General features: G+C 43.2%; 1 long non-coding RNA gene across 1 annotated transcript in view; it reads left to right on the top strand.

The window, feature by feature from the left end:
• Positions 1-10,862, top strand: part of LOC311422606 — a 44,656-nt gene extending 33,794 nt beyond the window's left edge. Inside the window, exons 6-10 of the long non-coding RNA XR_014685438.1 lie at positions 353-578; positions 669-812; positions 1,940-2,003; positions 3,578-9,564; positions 10,694-10,862. This is a non-coding gene — a long non-coding RNA (uncharacterized lncRNA). The remainder of the gene's footprint in view (positions 1-352; positions 579-668; positions 813-1,939; positions 2,004-3,577; positions 9,565-10,693) is intronic.
• The last annotated feature ends 9,469 nt before the right edge of the window (positions 10,863-20,331 follow it).

Here is a 20,331-nt window from a genome sequence, read left to right as displayed (position 1 = left end):
TGCACCTTCTTATAGGTATGTCTTATAGCAAGTTAATTCAACTGGAAAGGCCTGTAGGCAGTGCTATAGCTTAATATTCACAAAGTATTGAGCTGGTTTTGCTGCTGACAAACAATGTGTAGTGAGATTCCAAGTTAAAAGTACAAAAGTGATGGTTTAAAAGTTCTGTGGCCAGAATTTTATTCATTTTTTTTCACTGAAGGGATAGCTGATTTTCCTGTGAATTACAAAGTAAAGACAAGAAGTGCTATAAAAGCCAAATTCCTTGTTCCCTGTGAACCAACAAACCACGGTAGGACACGGTAGGATCCCACTGTTGGGAGCACTGATGTTCTTGGGTTTTGTTGTTTAGCCCTGCAGTGAAAAAGTGCCAGAAATGGAGCCCATGTGAGAAGCCAGGCTGCAGTGCTGGACAAGTGCATAGACACCCTTGAATCCTGCCGGTGAAGCACTTGTCCCTTTGCTTGGCAAGATGTGGCATGCCCAGAGAGGAATATACTTGTGCCTGTGCCAGAGCTGTAATCATCATGTGGGTTCCCAGCGTGTCTCAACACTCCGAGCTGAGCCCTATTTCAAAGGTAAAACAAACGTGTTTTGCTCTGATTTCTAACTGCTGGCCTAAGAAATAGTGAGTGTCCCTTCTGAAATATTGTCTCTTGTGTCTTCAGGAGTATTAAGACATATTTTGATTCTGTTCTAAAGCAATGTCTGCTTGCAGGTGCTGCAGAAGGACAAACAGGAGAATACTTTGCTGTTATTTGACACACCGAGGTATTTCTTAACGTACTCTGAAGACTGCAGGCTCATTGTCGGTATGTGTGCTCAGATTCTTAAATCTGTTCAGGTTGTGCCAGGAAGGTGAACGTGTTTGTAAAAAAAAAAAAAAAAAAAAAAAAAAAAAAAAAAAAAAAAAACTTCTGGAGTAAAGAAACAATTTAACGGTTTTGCTTTCATTTACATTCTTGACAGTGTATACCTTTCATAACACTATTTAATGTTATTTAAACGCCTTACAATTTGCATGGATTAGGGCGTGTATTACCAAAAAAGCAGCATGCAGCTTGAGAAGTACCTAAAGATGCAGGAGTGTGGGGGTGGTAGATCTGTGCTCGAGTTTGCTTTCACAGGGCGTAGGAGCTTGCTGCTTGCCCAGGGAAGGCCAGCAGAGGGAGCGCAGCAGCCTCCGTGCTTAGCTCTTTCCTTGTTCATTCATTGCTTTCACAGCAACAAAAATAACAGAGATTTCAGAGAACAGTGTGTGTGTGTCTCAATGTCCTATACAGGCCTCTCTCTATCTAGAGAGAAGCGTGTTGTGGCTTTTTGTTTTGTCATGTAAACATAAAGCAAAAACATAGAGCAATCTGAACTCCAGGTGATGGTTTTGTGGTTTTAAAATCATCTTCCAAAGGTGGGATAGGACTGCAGATGAGCTAGGCAAGCACTGGCAGGTACCCAAACGAGTTGTGGGCTTCCCTTGTGCTGTCAGAGCCTTAAAATGAGGCTTTGCAGCCAGCTCTCTCCAGTGGCTGGCAGCTGTTAGGCTGAGGACATGTTCTGGGTTGGGAACTTCCCTCATGGGAAGTTCTGGGGAGTCCTAGCTTCCTTACTCAGGGAGAGGGAAAACTCTGAGCAGAGGGAAAAGCCAGTGTTAAATCTTACCCTTTTCCTTCTTTGTTGAATTCAGAGATGCTAAACAATAACTCAGGCCACCAGTGATGAGCAAAATACTTCCATAGACATGGAAGAAGCCAAATTAAAAACACAGGCAGTATTTGGACATTGATAATGTAAACACTGGCCATAAACCACTCTTTGAGTGCCTACAGCACTCATGTCATGATCGGCAAACTGCATGTTCTGTTTTATGTAGTAGTTTATGGAGGCTATAGAAAGGTATATTTCTGTGCTTTTTTTTTTTTTTCTTTTTTGTTCATCACAGGTGAATAGGAAATTCTGAAAACCAATAGGATCGGGTTCCAGCTTCTAAGATGGCACTTTAAATGGTGAGCTGTAGTCTGCCTTACTCAAAAGTGCCATGTTGGCTTCGTATCCATAGGGACCTGGTACAGTCACCACTGATGTAGTCTGTTTCAGTGAAAGTTTTAGCTCAGTTTTATAAAAGGAATTGCCCTAAGCTTATGGGTTTTGAAGCTAATATATTCCTGGGGTGACTTTTGTGTATGCACATGAGACAACAACAGATGAAATACATCATTTCATACATTCATTTAAATGTATCATTTATTTCTTCACTTCCTCTGAAGAAGAGAGAATTAGGCTTGCGGGAAGTGTCTGATCGTATTATTTCTAGCTAGGGAGTTGCTTCTCAGATTTCTACAACAATGCAGTCATTTGTATTCTGTCACTTTCTAATGTGCTCATTCAAAACATTTTCACATGGGTCACTGAGAAGCCATGAGTGCCTCTAACGTATCCGGAGAAATCATGGGTTATTGGAAATAGTTAGCTAACAATCACAGCATGCTGTCATCTGCTGAACTAGCAACTCCCTGCCCAAGGAAATTTCACAAAGATGAGACGAATTTGCATGTTTCTTGTGAATGGGGTGGGGTGCAGGACTTCTGAGGAAAAAAAAAAGTCACAAATGAAAGATGGGTTCTAGAACTTGGCTATTCCTCTTGCTGTTTTATCTTCCTGCTTCTTATTGTTGTTAATATGATCTGGAAGTTGGTGTAGAAGCACAGTACAACTTCTTTTTTAAATGTGCTGATATTTTCAGTGCTTCATTTGCAATCTTATATGATTTACAGGAATTTGTAAATTCTAGTCTTTTGTTCAAACAGTTGCTGTCTTGGTGCTCTCATCCTTCTCAGGCCAACTTTTTTTCCTTTTAAAATGCTCTCTAATGTGCTGGTCTAATCTGCCAAACCAGTATATCTAGAGCCTGCACAGCCAACCTGCAGTTTGCAGTCCAAATCTAGTCCTCTAGCACAACATATCCAACCTCATTCCCCCATCAAGAGTGCTCTGAGTATGGGCCTATGTGAAGCTAAAGGTGGGTACTCGGGAAGAGAAGTCAGTAACCCAAAGGCACGTTTACCCTGAAGCACCAATGCAAATATAGGAAAGAAAGCTTTGGGGTAGAGTTTCACTTGTAAAATAAACAGTAGGTGTCATACGTGTTTCTAAAGAATTCAGTCTAGAAGCAGCATTGTGTGGTCAGCAAGTGGTCCAGCACAGCCTCTGGAAGGGGGTTGACCATTATTTGCCAGAAGTCGCTCTTAGTGGGCAATGGCAAGATGCTCTTCTGCACAGAAAACGTGGGGCTTTTGCTTTTTTGATGATAAAAAGTGGGTCATTGGACTAACGTGACTGTACAGTAACTGACAGCCGATACAGCAGGCTTTGATGTTGATTAGCGAGATAATTCTCACTGTAAGGCTGCTAAGGTGCCACAGCCAGCTGTTTACTGTCTGGATGACCTCTATTGGAAAGTGATTAAAAATGAGTCAGTTGGTTGAATGCAGGTTGCTCAGACAGATGATCTTCTTTTCTTTTCTTTATTATTATTTTTTTTAATGCTGTGATGTCCTTACATTGATGTCACGTCACCCAGGAGTTCTGCTAACAGAAAATGACAGTTTGTGAGCACAGAAGTGGTGAGTGTTTCAGCTGAGAATGCCAAGATGCTGCCTCACAGCTTGCAACAGCTGCTAGCAGAGCAAGTCAGGATCTTTAGTCACAGCTTGCAAAGCCGAAGGCTGAGACTGACGAAGTGATGGCTCATGGTTTACAAGACCTGACAGCCGGCGACCAGTGCTCTGATGCAGATTGACCTCGGTGTTTGGTATTCCCATCAGGAACTGTGCTAGCAGATCTGCAGGAAGGAAGCAAAGTTGAAATTGCCAATAGTTGAAATGGACATTGAAAATTGGAGGCTTCAGCAGCTTAGTGGAAGATAAGAGTGAACTGTGTTTTAAGATGACTATTTTAAACTGTTTTTTCATTTCTGTAGATTGTAGAGAGCAGCACCAGCAGATAAGGTAGGAATCTACTGAAGCATTTAATAGAGAATGTTGTGTCTCCCTCTTTCCTTTTCCACTTTAAAAGGTGGTAAGGAGGAAGAGCTTCCTCTACTCAATTGTTCATACCTTTAGAAAGATTTCAGAGAATTTGTATGCATTTCATTTTTCATTTGTATTTCCTTGTAAAACTCTGTTCTTTAGCAATAATGGCTATGTTTGTGTGCTGCAGCAAAATTCAGAGAAGGCTTACAGGGTGAAATAGAAAATGGTCTTGAAATAGTTCAGGGTGTTACACAACGGAGATGTTTGAGCTGTGATACGAAGTTGAAAACAGCATTTTGCCTGTGGAATTTGCAAATCACATGGGCTTATGTGCAACCCAGAGCAGTGTGAAATCTTAACCCCTGCAGACCTTGCACTTGGCCTCGGACTGAAAATACTTAGGATCAAGAAAAACTTGTTTTCATATTTGTCAAAGGCATGTGAAGGGGCTTGGCCCAGTCTCTGTGCCTTCACCACCGGTGTCTCTGCCTTGGTCCTGCACTGGGCTCTGCACGTGTAGGATCAGTCACCAGGTGCTCTGAGACACCGCAGGTCAGGTCGGCAGTGAGCAATCTGAAAGGTAAAGTGCAGAGCTAAAGAAAGTGCCGGTGTTGGTGTCGTAGCATGACAAAGGAGCTTGGTGAGAGTAAGAAATTCCCAGAGCAGTTTCTCAGCGGTTTGTGAAAGCCCAGCTTTCTGGAAGCCCCTTTTGGTTATACGCTGCTCTCCTACGTTACTTGTGCTTCTGCCACAAGGCAGAAAGTCACGATGAAAAAACTCCCTTGCCACTTAGCTCCGTCTGGAGCTTTGCATGCTGCAGATTGGTACAGGTGTGCTGGTGGCATCAGAGGGAGGAATGGGCATGGAGAGAGGAAGGTGGCCGTGCTCTCCTTGGAGCTTTCCATGAAAGTAGCACAAGCGAGGCTCTCTGCCGCTGCCTGTGCCACTGCCATCGCCTCCCTTCCAGCAGTGCTGAGCGCGTCCCCGTGCGTGGGCAGTTTCACCTCGCGCCCTCGGTCCTGGGACAGCTGGTGCTGTCAGAAAATGGAGCCGTACCTTTCACCTACTTCCCTCTTGGGAAAATGCCCTTGACTGTGATTTACACTGGATGGTGCTTGGCTGCTGCCGAGAACCAGTCCAACCGCTCATTCGATGCAAATCGCTGTAAAGTCAGTTCAGTAGGAAATCCAGAAAGTTACAGGACTGGAGATGTGTTCCTGGGGCCATGTGGCTCAGGGAAGCCAGCAGGGAATTAAGGCAGCCACGTTCAGTGACTAACTGGTTTTTATATAAAGTGACTTAGGCCCTCATTCAATTAATGCTGTGTTCAGGATATTTAAAATAAGTTCACGTGTGAATGTTGTTTGGAATTGGGACCACGGCTGCTACTTTCTGCTTCCTGACATAGTGCTATCTTTATTAGTAACACAGGCAGAGGGCTTTGTCTGAAGGCATTTTTCATTCATTCTGTGATTCTAAATTAATTAGGAAATAGGCTGACAATAGATGCTCTGATTAGAAATAATGACTAGGTAATATTTGCTCAAGTAATACAGTCTCTGGCTTTGTACTCTGTCACCAGTAGTTTCTATATAAAACTTGTTTCCATTCTGTGCAGCACTTAGGAGTTTGTGAAGTATTAGTCATTGTTGGGAGAGAAAGAAGATGGGATTCTAGGCCTGATGGCATGGAAGCATAGACACGATGTTCACATCATTTTTGAATTTCCTTCTCCTCGTGGTCCTTTTGATTTTGGAAGTCACTCAGGACAGCATGGTTAGCATTTTGTAAAGGCGCTTCACAAAGACTGTACGGTGTTGTTTGATGTAACATCTACTGAAGTGTTCTGTAGTCTTGTTTTGGTGAAGCATTTATATTTAAGAGCTTCAAAATGTTATCTTCAATAGAAGATGCTAGCTGAGTTTGATTTTTTTTTCCCCTGTAGACCTCCTTTGGTAAGTTGTCTGAGGTACTTTGTTATTTACTGTGCTCTGCTTGAGGAAGGCCCCTGAAGGTTGCAGGGACTTCTTAAAGGTTGACAAATACCCCTCAGCAGTGAGTCACCTGTGTCCACTCTGTGCTAGGATTGTTTTTTCCACCAATAAATCTAATAATGTTTGACAAAGGCGGCCAGGAGTATCATCTCTACTCTGTAGATGGAGAAACTGAGTCACAGCATTGCAATAAATCAACCAGGAAACCTGGAGTGCTCTTCTGGCACTGTGGTGACTTGCTCACGATGTCACAGCCCCCGTTTGGTGTTTTCACCCGTTTTGTTTGCTGGCTGCCACCGCAGGCTCGCAGGGAGCCGGGCAGACCTGCAGCAGCGCCCTGTGGAGTGGTGCAGAGCGGTTTGTTAGGGACGTCAGGCTGTGCCACAACCCGAGAGCTCTCCTAGGAAAATCAATAGCAGCAGTAAGGTCCCTGGGAACAAAGAGACCCGAGCTTTCTGCTTGCTTGATTTGTGCCCCTTCATCATGTAATTTGCTTGACAGCTGCAAAACTTAATAGGATCTCATACTATAAAATTGCTTAGGACGAGATACAGCTCATCTAATTTAACGCCGGGGCTACAGTAGTCACTCGGATTGTCTGTATAGCCAAAGGGAAGAAGGAAGCACCTCCAGACAGCAATTCGTTTCATTTGTGTTAAGCATATATGAGATAATGATTACCCTGTAGAGGCGTGCTGTTCTCTGCCTGCAGAGAGGAGGAGCCTGGAAGAATAATTCAGATGAAATACCTAGCTTTTAGTGGAGATGAATCCTGTCCATAGGAACAAATGCATATTGATGAGGGCAGGTGACACGTTTTAAATAATGAAACAAGTATTTTCCAAGTGTGCACTCTGTTAGGATTTGGCTTTTGTGTCTGGGCATGTATGAATTAGTCACAGGTGTTGGCACGGGTGGTCCTTGGGCTTCCTTCTAACACATTGTGCTAGCAAGTGAGCTGCAGCCTGTCACGTCAATTTGCCATGGAAAGATTTGCTGCTAATAGTGATTTTTACCAAGAGTGGCTCTTGCATGTCCTATCAAGTTTTGCTTCGAGAGTCAATTATTTTGAATGCATCTGGGGTGAGAGGATTTGTGAACAAGCTAACTAGGAAGGAAAAGCTGCCCAGGTCACCCGAACCATGCTCAGTACGCAATGTTTTATGACAAGTAAGCAGGTAGGAGCTGAGGTCTGTTGTGAGCTACATGCAGATAAGCTTAATGCTAATATAAACACGCAAAAAAAGATGAAATATCTCGAAAAGATCTCTGCTTTTAATGAGAGGGAAAGCAAACTGGGGCATCTTGGTAGTGAGTCTGCCCCAGGTGGCTCCCAGGGCTGGGGAGATCGGGTCTGTCCTTGAAGAAGCACCAAAGGCTCCTCATCTTTCTCTGCTCATAGGAGGGATGACTCCAAAGCCAGCAAAGCTCTAGGAGATGCTGTAGTGAGGGACTGTGCCCTGCAACACCTGCTGATGATCTCGGTAAGCCTGTGAGGAGACGGGCAAAGCAGGGGATGGTTACAGCATCCTGTCAAATGAGCTGTATCACGCCTTCCGCGCTGCTGTGCAGCCTCTCTGCAGGTACCTGCAGCTCACAGACGGGGCACAGGTGAAGTGTTCAAACCCAGCTTCCTGCTTCAGAAGTCAGTTCTGATGCGTTGTGATGTGTCGTGTACCTCGCTGTACTGTGCCTGCCGCTTCCTGGCGCTTTTCCAGGGCGACGTGATGGAGATGGATGTGGAAGCGTAACCATACCCTGCAACAGGAGGCAGGCAGGGCTGGGGCTGCTGGCAAATGAGCCAGCTCCAGAGCTGGAAGCAGCACAGCCACGTCAGCACTGTGCTTGTGATAATAAGCTCTGCTGCATCACAGCGGTAATTGGTATTTGCGTAGCACTTTGCAAATATGAAAGAATTGCTTAAATGCAAATGATAAATAGGTTGGTTTCCAGAACGTCTGTATAGCTTGCCCTCTCAGCTAATCAGGCACTTAGGCAGTTGATATGGATTATAATAAAAGATGGAGTCAATCAGCTTTTTTAATTATTATTCAGTTTGGTTCTGACTGGACAGTTTTATTCCTTTTCAAGGGTGTAGATGAGCTGTGAAACCATCTGAGTGTAGAGAACTGGTAGTAGAGGAATGTGCAGCATTTTGGGATCGTGATTCCAGGAGGTGCCTTAAAAGCCATGGAAACAGCCATGCTCTGGTTTGCTTAATGTGAGAGCTGTTTTATGATGAGATTTAAGGTGCTTGGTGCCATAATGATCATTTTACTTGAGAACTTTGCATCCTTGATGCTGATGAGAATTTAAATTTGGAAACGTGCAGAACTTAGTTACTGACTTGGGGTTTTGTTGGACACTATCCACCTGCTTTTTAGCTGGCAGTAGTAAACTTGATCTTTGTAATTGTTTTAAACTGTGGTGCAATTTGGGCAGCCAGGACACTATAGACAGATAATGCATTAGGAATGACTAGAAAACTTCCAAAATGTGTCTCTGAAGAAAAATGTAATCATGGAAAATTAAAATACATGAGTTAGTATTTTCTTCCATGGAAGCGAAGCCTGATACTTTGATAGTTCACATGCACGTAATAATACCTCCTTTATAGCTATTTCAGGACCTTGAAAATTTCCACTATCTGGAAAAAGAAGGTTTTGTAATCAGAGCATATAGAAATTTATGCTACTGCATCACTTGAAATTAGATTACTCTTTAACATAACGTATTTTAGGATTAATAATTTCAGAAGATTTAAAGCATCCATTCAAGAAAGCTGCTTGGGACAATAATCATCTCTATTAGGTTATCGCAGAAAATCAGCATTGCATTCAAATATTATTGTCTTGCAGTATCATCCTGGAGTGTATTATTCAGCTGCTGAAGTGACACTGCAAAATGAGTGTCTTTTTGTCACAAAATGCACATAAAACTAAACATCAGAAAGGATAAATTATATGTTATACTAGTAGGAAAAGAAAAGACTAAAATCCAAGAGCGAAACAGTTTTGTGAGGTCCACAAAAGTTGAGAAAGGGAAAATAGCATCGTAAGGAAACCAGTTGTAATAAATTACCACTCCTGTGGGAACTGTTTTGTACTCTGAAAAGCAATTCTGTGATTTCTTCTCACCAGAATGATTAATGGACTGATTTCTGCAAGAGGTAGCATGTTTAAGCAAAAGATAAGTACAAAAAAAAGAGAAAGCTTAGTGGTTTTGCAGCTGCCCATTGTGAAATTGGGTTCTCTAAGAAAGAGACAAAAATGAGGATACTTGCATAAGGAGTTGGACCAATGAAATACAGCAGTCTAATTTTGATCCAACAGGGGAAACTGGGACCACATCACAAGGCTATATCATCCTCATGCTGACTTATGCTCTTTCCTCCAAAGTCACCTTAGGTGCTTAACTACGCAATTAAAGCCTAGCCACGACAGGCTGGCCCTCTAAGCAGAGGTTTCACCAACTGGATTCAGTCTCCTGCTCTGAATTACCTTTAAGTTTTTGTCTTGCTCCACAGACTCCATGAAACCAAGGTACGTTTATCCCTTATGGTGGCTTCAAGTAGCACATTGACTTTGAAGAGCATTCCAGTTCTGTTTCCTACATGCTGTTGGTCAGTACCGTTTCCCATTTGCCTTTGGACACATCCCTGGTTGTTACCAGCTGCCTCATGCTTTTGTGGTAACTGCCCGTACGATTGTGTCTCTTGTGATAGAGCTCTAATTTAGTATAAAACATCTAGTTTGGCAGCTGGCAATAATTTATTCTATGAAATATCTGGATGTATTTTTTGCCAGTAAAAAGTTCCGCAAGCCAAATCATTTGGCTGATGGAGTGGCACTGCTGAAATGTTCAGTGTGAGAGGAAAGCCAGGCATGTGTCCAGGGTTTCTAGGTGAATCGGCCCAATTCCCAGGAGCTGTGCCATGTGCAGTGCACACAGATGGCTTTCAGCACTCCCAACCTCCTGCAGGAAGTGTCAGCGATGGCCTTTGGTTTTGGTTTACACAAACCCTATTACCCAGCAAGAGCAAGTTGTAAATCAGTTCTTGACAAGTCTGAAATAAATGAATCTCTTTCCTGTTTAAGAAGGTGGCCTTCTTGAGCATATAAATGTCTACCGGGTTCGCTGTTCTGGATCAGTGTCTGATTTGCTTATGCTTGGTTTCCTTATGGAGATGAGTCAGAGACTAAAGAGTTTCAGTCTAGTGAGGAGCAGAGTACCCATTTTAAGTACAGGTAGCTGTGCTTTCTTGATTTCTCCTGAGAGGGAGATAGTAAGGACTGAACGTTTCAGCTGATACCATTGATATCTCACACAGTAATCTTTGAGATGGAGAGCATCAGAACAAAATTACAAGCCCTTACTGCAGCAAGCCAACCAGATAATGCCTCGACATTCCTGAGTTGTCGGGGGTAGATGGACTCTGCTTCTGCAGCCAGCACTGTTCCTGTGCTGTTTGTGTAAAGCATTCTCCTGGTTCCCTCAAATGTGCACATTAAAGTTCCTTTGTTCATTTTTTTTTGCATTAGCTTGTGGTGTCCTCAGTGCTGCATTTCCTGATGTAGTTTCTCTTTTTATGTTTCTTGCTTACTGTTACTTATGTTACTTGCCTACTTTTTAGCTGAAGTTTTCGCTTTGTAAATTGTTCTGTTCATGCAGTGCAATGTACATCGCTCTGTCAGCAGTTATTTGCAATCTAAAGGTAAGTTCCGAATCTTCAAAGCTGCCCATCATGTGGTTTGATTTTCAAAACTGGAGAAGTGCTGTCTGTGTGAAACGTGTTGCTTGCAATTGGACATCTGGCCTGGGCATACGGCTGCCTCCTGCTGTGACCTTACAAAGTCCATTAGGTGAGCAGAGCCTTCTGTAGAGTCATGGTAAGCGTGAATATGCATTTTCTTTTGTGCATTTCTCCTGTTGTTTTTTTTTTTCCCTTCAGAACAAAACCTGGCTGCAATACTAGCACATTAGGCAGGAGAGGGAGCTTTTACCTTGGGATGGCACATCACTAGCTGTGATTAATTCCTTTGTCTTTGTGAGCGTGTGGTATCGTTGCATTATAAAGCATGTTTATGGAGATAATCCACTTATCAGCCCAAGCACACATTCTCTCTTCACTAGACGACAAATTAGTTCTTCCCTTATTGAGAGAGATCATAAGGGTTACCATAACCTAGAGTAACAGGGGAGGGCATGGCATGAAGCTGATAATATCAGAAACAAAAGTAGAAGCAAGAGACAAAAAATAAATGCATTGAAAAATGGCTACAAAATACAAGTGATCTACTGCAGCAACTCATTCATCAAGGGGATTTGGCCTTGCCCCACTCTAATCTAAATTGAATCTAATTTAGATTCCAAGCAAGGGATGGGAATCCTTTCCTGAACCAAAACAAGCCTTGCCACCTCCTACCTCTTCATTACTCATTCCTTAATTTGTTTGGGTTTGTTATGTAGGACGCTCAGGAAGAATAGCTTAAAGCTGTGTGTGCCTGTGCTGAATCTGATGGTGTGATCACTGCTTTGCTCTACGTTGGGTTGACTTTTTGAGGCAGTAAGAGCACCCAGAGCTGGCAGCGTGCCTCTGCCTGGGGCCCCCAGGAACCTAGGTGTGAACATCCTCCTCTTCTTCCCTGAGCGCTCGCTTACTTGCACTGCTACTTGACCTAGTCTGGGGGAGTCCATTACAGCCTCAGGCTCGAGCAGTTGCTCTGTTTTTTCACTCTAAAACTCCTCTCTGCTGGTGCCCAGATGCATCAAGCCCGCCCCCGAGGAAGGGACTGGCAGGTAGTTTTCTTCATTTTTGAGATATTCGTGCTGACCTACTTTCTGTTCTTGCATTATACATCGATAAACAGCAAAGCTCAGCCTCCTGGTTTGTGTATGTCTGAAAAGCCCAAATGGCGTAACTCCTTCTCTGAGGCTTGTCAGGGCTCCCAGCACCTGAGCTGAGTTCAGACTGCTCCAGGCTGTGGTCAGTTTTATTTTTTTCCAAGTCTTTATTCAGTGCTCTGTTGCTGATTCCCTCTTAAACTGCATGCCCTATTTTTTCTGAGGCTATATCCTGCGGAGTGTGAGGTTGGGAGATTTGGGCATTGATTCCAGGAGGGATTTCTGTAACACGGGGCACGTCAGGACGCTGCCTTGGAGCATGTCCCAAACCTTCACGCTGCCTTGCAATTTTCTAGCTCCTTGCCTGATTCTTTGACCTGTGCCACTCAGCGTCTGTGCTTCCCTTGCTCCCAGAAGCCCAGCCCAGTTCTGAGGCATTTATTACCCTACAAATACTCTGCCACCATACAGAAATCTCCTGTGAACCTGTGGATATGTGCTGCGTAGTCTGGTCGCTGTCAGAGTGCCAGCAATTTTGTGGTGTCTACATATTTAGTTCCCACAGACTGAATTTGTCTCCTGCCGCTCCCAAAGAACGTGCCTCAGTCGGCCCCAAATGGTGGCTTGAGCAGGTTGTTGGGCCCCGAAGGCTCAGGATGTGGAAAGTTTAGGGCATGGAAAAAACCTGCCTGCAAGTAGTGGGAGGGAGCACTGCTTTGAGGAAGGGGAAAACCGAGTGGCAAAGCAGGGATGGTAAGAGTGGCTTGGAAGAACTTTGGAGGCAAAAAGAATTCAATGATGGGGTCAGGGGGTATCAGGATGCCACTGAGAATTTGCTGGAAGAAAAAGGAAATTACTACCCTGCAGAATTGAGGGTATATAAAGAGCTAAACAATGAGCCAGAGCACATATAGGTTATGTACTTGAAGTCCTAACTGATAGTTTTCTGCTGTCTTTATCTGCGTGCTTATCAGGACTGTGAGACCTTCCTGCAGCCTGCCAGCCTCCTTATGGAAAGTGTTAAAAGCCACGTGAGAGAGGTGGGTGCAGCAGGCTGGTAATGGGAGTAAGGATTGTGGGCCTGCTGCTTCCTTCCCGCTTCCGAGAACTGCGCCAAAAAAAAAAAAAAAAAAAAGAAAGAACCTCTATCACATGTGAACTGTGCTCTAGACTGCTTCAGGCAAGGGCTGGGAAGTTTTTGTTCTGGTTGCAGAAGGAAATTCCAGTCGAAACCAAGACTGGGTTGGCCTCGTTAGAGCAGGACATAGGTGGCAAAACATCTCCTTTCCTGAGATTCCTTGAGTGAGTATTGGGGTCTGTTATTTAATGCATCCAGCCAGTTTTCTTGATCCAGTAATTGTGCTCTTTTCTCCAACAACCTGCTTTAGTGATGTTCTGTTCTCTCTTCTTGTTTTTCTCTCTGACATCCTTGCCCTGCTGCTGCTCAGTGTGTCAGCACTGATGAGAGTATAATTTTATTACATTTTGAGCTGAAAGGAATTTGGAGTTTGGTGTTCAGGAATGTAGAGACACCCCATTAAATAGTAATTGGTGGAATGGACTGATGTTTTTCAAATTGTGAATTTTTATTTTTGGGGTGTGTATAAGAATCATATTTTTAAAATTATATTTTTAATTGTAAAATTATATATTTCAAAAGAGCTGAAAATAACAAGCAACTGACACACTCATGCTGATCAGCTGTTCTGGCTGCTCCAGTAAAGGGCAGGTAGAACTTCCCATTGCTAAGCCTGAGTTCTGTTCCAGTAGACTGGGCCAGAGAGGGTTGCTGTCTGGGAGCTGTTTGTGTGGGTTCTGTGAAATACACTGTGGGTTTTCATATTTTCTGTGGTAGTGCTTCCATGTGAATAGGAAATGCTGCTGCTGTTAGCACGAGTGCATCCCTTTGGGTGACAATGTCATTATCAAAACTAGAACAAGCCTCAGAGATAGCACCTTCTCACAGCAGGGTATTTGTGTTGTATTTTCCAGGTGTAGCCAGAAGATTTCAACCTTCCAAGACAGCATTTTGGCTTTGACGATAAAATAACACGCAGAAAAATCTATACACTGCTGGAAGCATTCCTAACTGCATTAGATCTTCCTTATCAATCTAAGCCTGCCTTTGGAATCGTGCCATGGGTTCCCAGGCTCGTGTCAGGTTTGCTCAGTTTCGTGCTTGTTTTGTGTGATGCATGGTGTGTCTATCAGGCTGGCTGATGAGTGTTTTCACTGGAAAACAGAAAATTAGTAGAACATAGAATCCGTTTATAGAGGACTGTAGCTATTTGCAAAAGTAATGACATGCAAATCATTAATGCAAATGCCTTAATGCCCCAGGGAAGAAAAGTATGGGAACAAGAGGGACAAATGAAACATTTCGTTCTGAGATAACACCAAGGGGAAGGTTGGTTTTGTTATTGGATTATTGCAGTCAGTCAAGGACTCTGAAATTTAAATGATAAGATTTGGTTCAGTCCTGATTTATTGGCCTGACTGTTCCTTTTGCTCCTCCATTCTGCAGTAAGCAGTCGTCTCTTGCCTTGTACTGGAGCTATAGCACCTGACTTTGCATCTGTTTTTTGTACAACAGCTACAACAATGGAGCCCTCTTTCCCCAGAGAAGAATAAAGAAACTTTTCTGGTTTGTGCAGGATTTAGAAGGTGTCAGTATCTTAAAGTAACTGAAAGGGTTGTAGTTGGAATGATGCTTCCTAAAGGATTAGAACGAGGTCCTGTGAGGTTACCATTCTCCTTACCATACTTCACATGCACAGCTGGACACAGGTAATGGGGTATGCTGATGTTGTTGACCTTTTCTGTCAAAAGAGAAGATTTTTGTCCACTGTCCTACTGTGTGCCTGCCTTGTGTGGTGTTTCAGTTCTTCCCATATAGCAGAATTGTACAGGAAGAGGACCTTGTGCTGCACTGCTGCAGCAGCTTGTGAAATTATTTAGGGTAAGAGGATGCTGCTATCATCAGCAGCAAAGGCTTTTGATACTTTGAAGTCCTGAAGTGCTTCCTGCTTGCACGTTGGCACCCATATGTTCCAACAGCATAACACAATGTGGGGAAAAGAAGGGACTGCAAAGCTCTGCCTAGAAAGGGAAATCAGGTGAGAAGCTTTTGCTGAGCAAGCTGCATAAGGGCAGGAGAAAGACTGATATTGCCAAATGAGCCCATGTGTGATCATGGGCCAGCCATGAAGGTATGGGGGTCAGTGGTGGGGTGAGGCTGCGTCACCTGGTCATTAAAGCAGGAAACAGGAAGCTAAGGGCCCTCACCTCAAGGCCAGATTTAATCTGTGGCCTTGAGCAAATCTGTTCACCTCGGTCTACCTCTGCCTCCACTCTGCCTCCTGGGTGGGAGGACCTGGTACCACATGGGCCCAGGTGTTAAAGGGCTGCATCAGTTTATGGATGGATACGTACCCAGTACCTACTGAAAGCAGAAGGAGGTGACACCGGAGGAATATTCAAAACCTGAATGCATTTTGCATATGCTTGTGTGCAGAATTGACCCTATGTGTCTGTCTGATCTTTCAAATTCTGCTTTTATGGCCCCCACAGTAATTGAGAGGAAAAATACCCTGCTTAATGTTCTGCTACAGATTAGGAGCAATTGGGGTATTTTGAATCAACTCAAATACGCTGCTGTGTTTGAGATACTTGTTAATACTTTGCTGTGATTTTTGTTTAATTATTTTAGGTTTTGGTTCCTCTAAAAATGCAGCTTTATTTCTTGCTTTCAGAGAATGAATGAGGCTACTGTGACATATATGAGAAAACACATTTCCTCATAAATTGAAATAAGCTTGCTGCTTTTCTGAGGTTGTGCGAAATTCTTATTTCTCCTTCAGAAGCAGCTTTATGCTTGTGCCTTCTGTATGTTGTGTTGCTGGGTGTCATTTCTTAGAGAATCAACTAGTCTGATACTAGTTGTGTGCTGTTGCTCTGAGATGCTGGGAAAGGGTGGTAACGTCTGTGGTTGGTGAGAAAAAGACTATTTATAGAACAAACAGCTCCTGTGTTAGGAGATGTCATTCCTCGTGTGGCGTACATCAGGATGTGTGTAGGAGGAGGAAGGAGCGATGTCGAAGCGCTGGGAGTTGCTCTGCAGCGAGCAGCCCAAGCCCCACCGAGCACCTTTCTCCCCAGCTCCCCGCGTGGGGAGAACAGTTACACGCAGGAGCTGAGAACATAATCCAGGCAAATGGAGTATGGTTGCGTGCAGCCAACTGGGAACATCTGTCGGGGTTGTGCTGCTTAGTGCACGGCTTGGTTTTTAATGTAATGAAATTGCTGGCATAAAACTTGTTTTATCAAAAAAACAAACAAACAAAAAAAGCCACAACTCTCTCCTGAAATGGCTTTGTTTGAAGTCTTCTGACAAGAAGTGGACATCCCATCATCTTCCTTTGCTTGCCAAACATGAGGGTTGAGAGAACTCTGCTTCCCTATTTTTCTGCTGATCCTATACAGAAAAGCCTCTAGAAAGGCTTGAGGATATAAAATGTCTTGGTTTTAGAATGAAAACTGTACTTCCCAAACTGTTTTTAATCAAGGACTGTTTATCCTGGAAGCACTAACTAGCTGTTGTAGAGGTACTGTGAGCATCCTGGGTACATGAATGATCAGAATTTAGTAACTCGTGTACTGTTAGGGGCTGAAGGCCATGTGTCGTGCCATTGGAATGGAAATGATCACGCCACTCCTTACTGGGTCACATATGTAGCCTTTCACCTCATTCTTACTGGGATTTTATGACTATATTGATAGCTTCTGACATCTTCGCTTTTATGTAGAGGGATATATTTGTCTCTTTAAATGAAATATATGTGTATAGTGTTCACTCTCTGATGCAATCAGCACGGCTCCTTATCCACAATCTGCTGTTATCATCGGCTGATTGTATCTGGACAAGAATGCTCTGAAGCTGAATCTATACTAATATGAAAGAAAAAGACAAAGGACATTACAGTACAAGTAACTTCCTGTTTTGATCATTCAACTGTATAAAATAACAAGGAAAATGTTACGGAAGTTGCAGACAAAATTTAATTCTCATCAGACCAGCAAGCTTATCTCTCAATTACAAGTAACAGCAAATACCTTTTTTATTTTAATAGGAAGTGTTACTGATAATAATGGCCTTCTGGAAGCACTGTGCTGAAATCCTGTATTTCTGAACGTGTGAGTGGTTAGGCAGAGCCCTTCAGCAGTGTCCGTTGTTCTGGAGTTGAGATCCCCATCTCCAGTGCTGGAAGGAAGCCGTTCCTGTTTCCAAAGTGAGTACCATCCAAAGAGTTGGGTTTGGGTTCATTTAGTATTAAGGGTGGGCAGATAATTACGGTACCTTTAGGACCAAGAGCACTCTTGAACTTCTTTCATCCTCCATGTGGCACTGATTTTTAGTCCTTGCCAAAGCACAGGCTTGAGCTGATGACCTGGTTTCAGCTTACCTTGAAGTAAGCAACCTCTGTGACCTTCAGGCAATTACATGACTCAGGTTGCTGGCTCTCCTGTTCACGGGATGTAGAACTAGGGGTGCTTTTGTTATGTTCTGTACAAGGGCTGCTGTTGGAATTGCATTATTCACTCTGCCTTCCACCCTGTCTGATTTCACAGTTGTTTGTTTTTTATTATCATCACTTTATTTATTTTAAAGAAGTGGCTGATGTGTGGCAGGAGCACATGGATATCTGTATGTGATATCAGCAGTTACCGATTCATTCTCCTCAGAGCATCGGGTGCTTTAATTACAGCCAAAGCCAGTGTTTTTATATAGTCTGTAGCTTCTAGTTAAAAGTAGTGACTCACTGTAATCGGTTACTGCATGTGTTACAGTCTATTTGTGTGTAGTATCTTCTCTGTTCAATGTGATCCACCTGATCTTCGGAGGCACCATGGAGGAAAGAGTAAATGCCCATCAAACAAGCAGTGAGAGGGGACAAGGGCTGATGAGGCTTGCAGGTATGGTGTACGAGGCAGCAAGGTACAGACAGCAGGATGACAGAAATAAGGGTACCTGTTGGGGAGGCAGAGGTGAAATGGGAGGAGCGAGGGAGAGGCAAGGCAAACATGTGGAGTGGGTCAGAATTGGTACTGCGCCCCAAGGTTCAGTCTGCAGAGAGCTTTCTGCATCCCTCTTGCTTTTATCATGTCACAGAAATCTAATTCTGAAGTCCTTATTAAGCATCACGTACGTCTTTTATGGCCAAATGCTTCTAGAACTTGACAGGCACCAAACAGACACCGAACAGAGAGCTGTTCTGCTGCAGGGATTTTATGTTTCTGCTAAATCAAAACTTCAGATCCTTGGGGTGAAAGTGCAATGTTTGCAGCTGCATACGAAGTATTAAGTATTGCGTTCTACCTGGCAGCTACCGTGCAACTTTAACATAGCTTTGTGCTGCTGGTTTTGTTTGTTTGTTTGTTTGTTTTCCTAACAGAATTGATGTATGTCTGAAGAGTCTCACAGTAAACAGGGAAAAGGGGTAAGCGATGGAGACACACACTATTTGGAGGTAAATTAAAGGGAATTTTCAGAGCAATGAAGTAGTTCGGTATGGACCAGTTTGTTGGTAGAATATTAAGAAGAATCCATGCCAGAAATGGCATATCACAGGGTTACGGGATTCCTTTTTTCATACAACTCATGGCTCTTGATGAAAGATTTGTTCTCCATTGACTTTTCATCAGTCTCCAGCTGGGACCCTGAGGAACCCCCAGTCATGAAATCTCAGGACAGAAGCGCCTCCTCGGTGACAGGGACTTTCCAAGATGAATAATGAACAGTAACTCCATCAGATGTCAAGTGCATGCAGCCAGAATGATGGGAGAGCACAGGAACAGCGACACGGTGTCTCTAACTCTTCAGATCTGTATTGCCTGAAAAACCTCCCTGAACAGAGGCGCCTGCCCTTGCCTCCTGCTCCAAAGGGAAGCGCCTCTCCCCTCCCGGCTCTCTGCGGGAATACAGAGAGGGCAGCGCTATCTGCCGGCCCTGCAGGGCACTGCTGGTGTTTTCCAGGACTTCACAGCAGAGCACTAGGCATGTTTTATCTCCTGCACACATCTACTCACACGCTTTTTCCTTGGTATTTCTCCATGTAACCTCTGCTTTCCTGTACAGAATTAGGCCTCTGGATGAAAACCTATGATTATTCTGTTTTTTTTGTTGTTGTTGGTTGGTTGGTTTTGCTTTTTTTATTTATTTATTTTTTTAAGTTAATAAAACAACTACTGAAGCTCAGCAAGCTGTAGCACAATATCTAGCCAGGAGAAGGTGCTTACTTGGATGCTGAAGGATGAGCAATAAGTTCCCTTTGAAAAATAGCGGTTTTGAAAGCAAAAGGAATTTTTTACAAATTAAAAGCTCTGTGTAACTTGTGTTATTTTACCCAGCACCTATGAATTTGACCTGGAAGATGTTTCTTACTGTCTGAAGACAAAATATCTTTTAAACTTGTCAAAAGACCTTTCTGATTTGCCATACGGAAGCCGGAAAAACTGTTTCTCCTTTTTTTTTTGTGCATGATGTCTAATGTATTATGCGTACTTGTCCTTTTAGATGAAATATGATGACAGTTGCGTTACTAGGAAGGGGAAGTTGGAAACCTATAGATAGAAGGTATATATACACAACATGACCAAAAACCAAGAAAGTTTCTTTCACAATGGAGATGTGACTGCAAGATAGTAAGTATAAGTATATCCAACCAAATATCTGCTGTACAAAAAAAAAAGTCTCTTGGAATCCTTTGTATTCCCTGGACTTCTGTGTAAACAAACCACATCTGAGAGGTAGCCCAGAGGTGTCTTTTAGGGGAACTGAAAATGAACTTAAAGCTGCATTCCCCTCATTTATTAATGGCTGTGACAAGCTTCAGCCTTGCTCACCATTTAAAGAAAACCGCAGCAGCCAGCCCTTTGGTTAAGCAAAGGTAAGGTGGTAACACTTGATGAGCAAGATTTTTTTTATTTTTTTTACAGAAATACAGTCATTGCAGGGTGCTACAATAATTGATGCTTTGGTGTATTTTACTAGCAGTAAAAGTTTAGAAATTAAATGAGCAAATGTGAATGAATGTGTGTGGCAATCTGGCGCTAATGGATTTTCAGCTGCTGCTGAAGTGAATGGGCTGAGGAGGGAGAGGCCTAAAAGCGTATTTGTGAAAGTGCCACCTCATTAGATTCCAGATCGGTAAAACAGCAGTTCAGTTACAGCACACAAAGGCTTGCTTATGTGCATATGCACTACTTGATTTCATTGGCATTGAGTCTCAGAAAACAATATCTCAGAAGTACCTGGAGCAACACCAGGGCTTAGAATTTCCAGGATGTATACCGTAACACACATCCAAATATGGCTTGCACTAAAGGTCTGAAAAAATGTTTATTTAGTTGCTGACCACGGAGTTAGCAATGTGCAGGAATGTCTCTCAGTGCCAATTTCTCAGACA

Source organism: Aythya ferina (genome assembly GCF_964211825.1).
Source record: "Aythya ferina genome assembly, chromosome: 22".
Lineage (NCBI taxonomy): Eukaryota > Metazoa > Chordata > Aves > Anseriformes > Anatidae > Aythya > Aythya ferina.
This window is presented reverse-complemented; position numbering and strand designations above follow the sequence as displayed.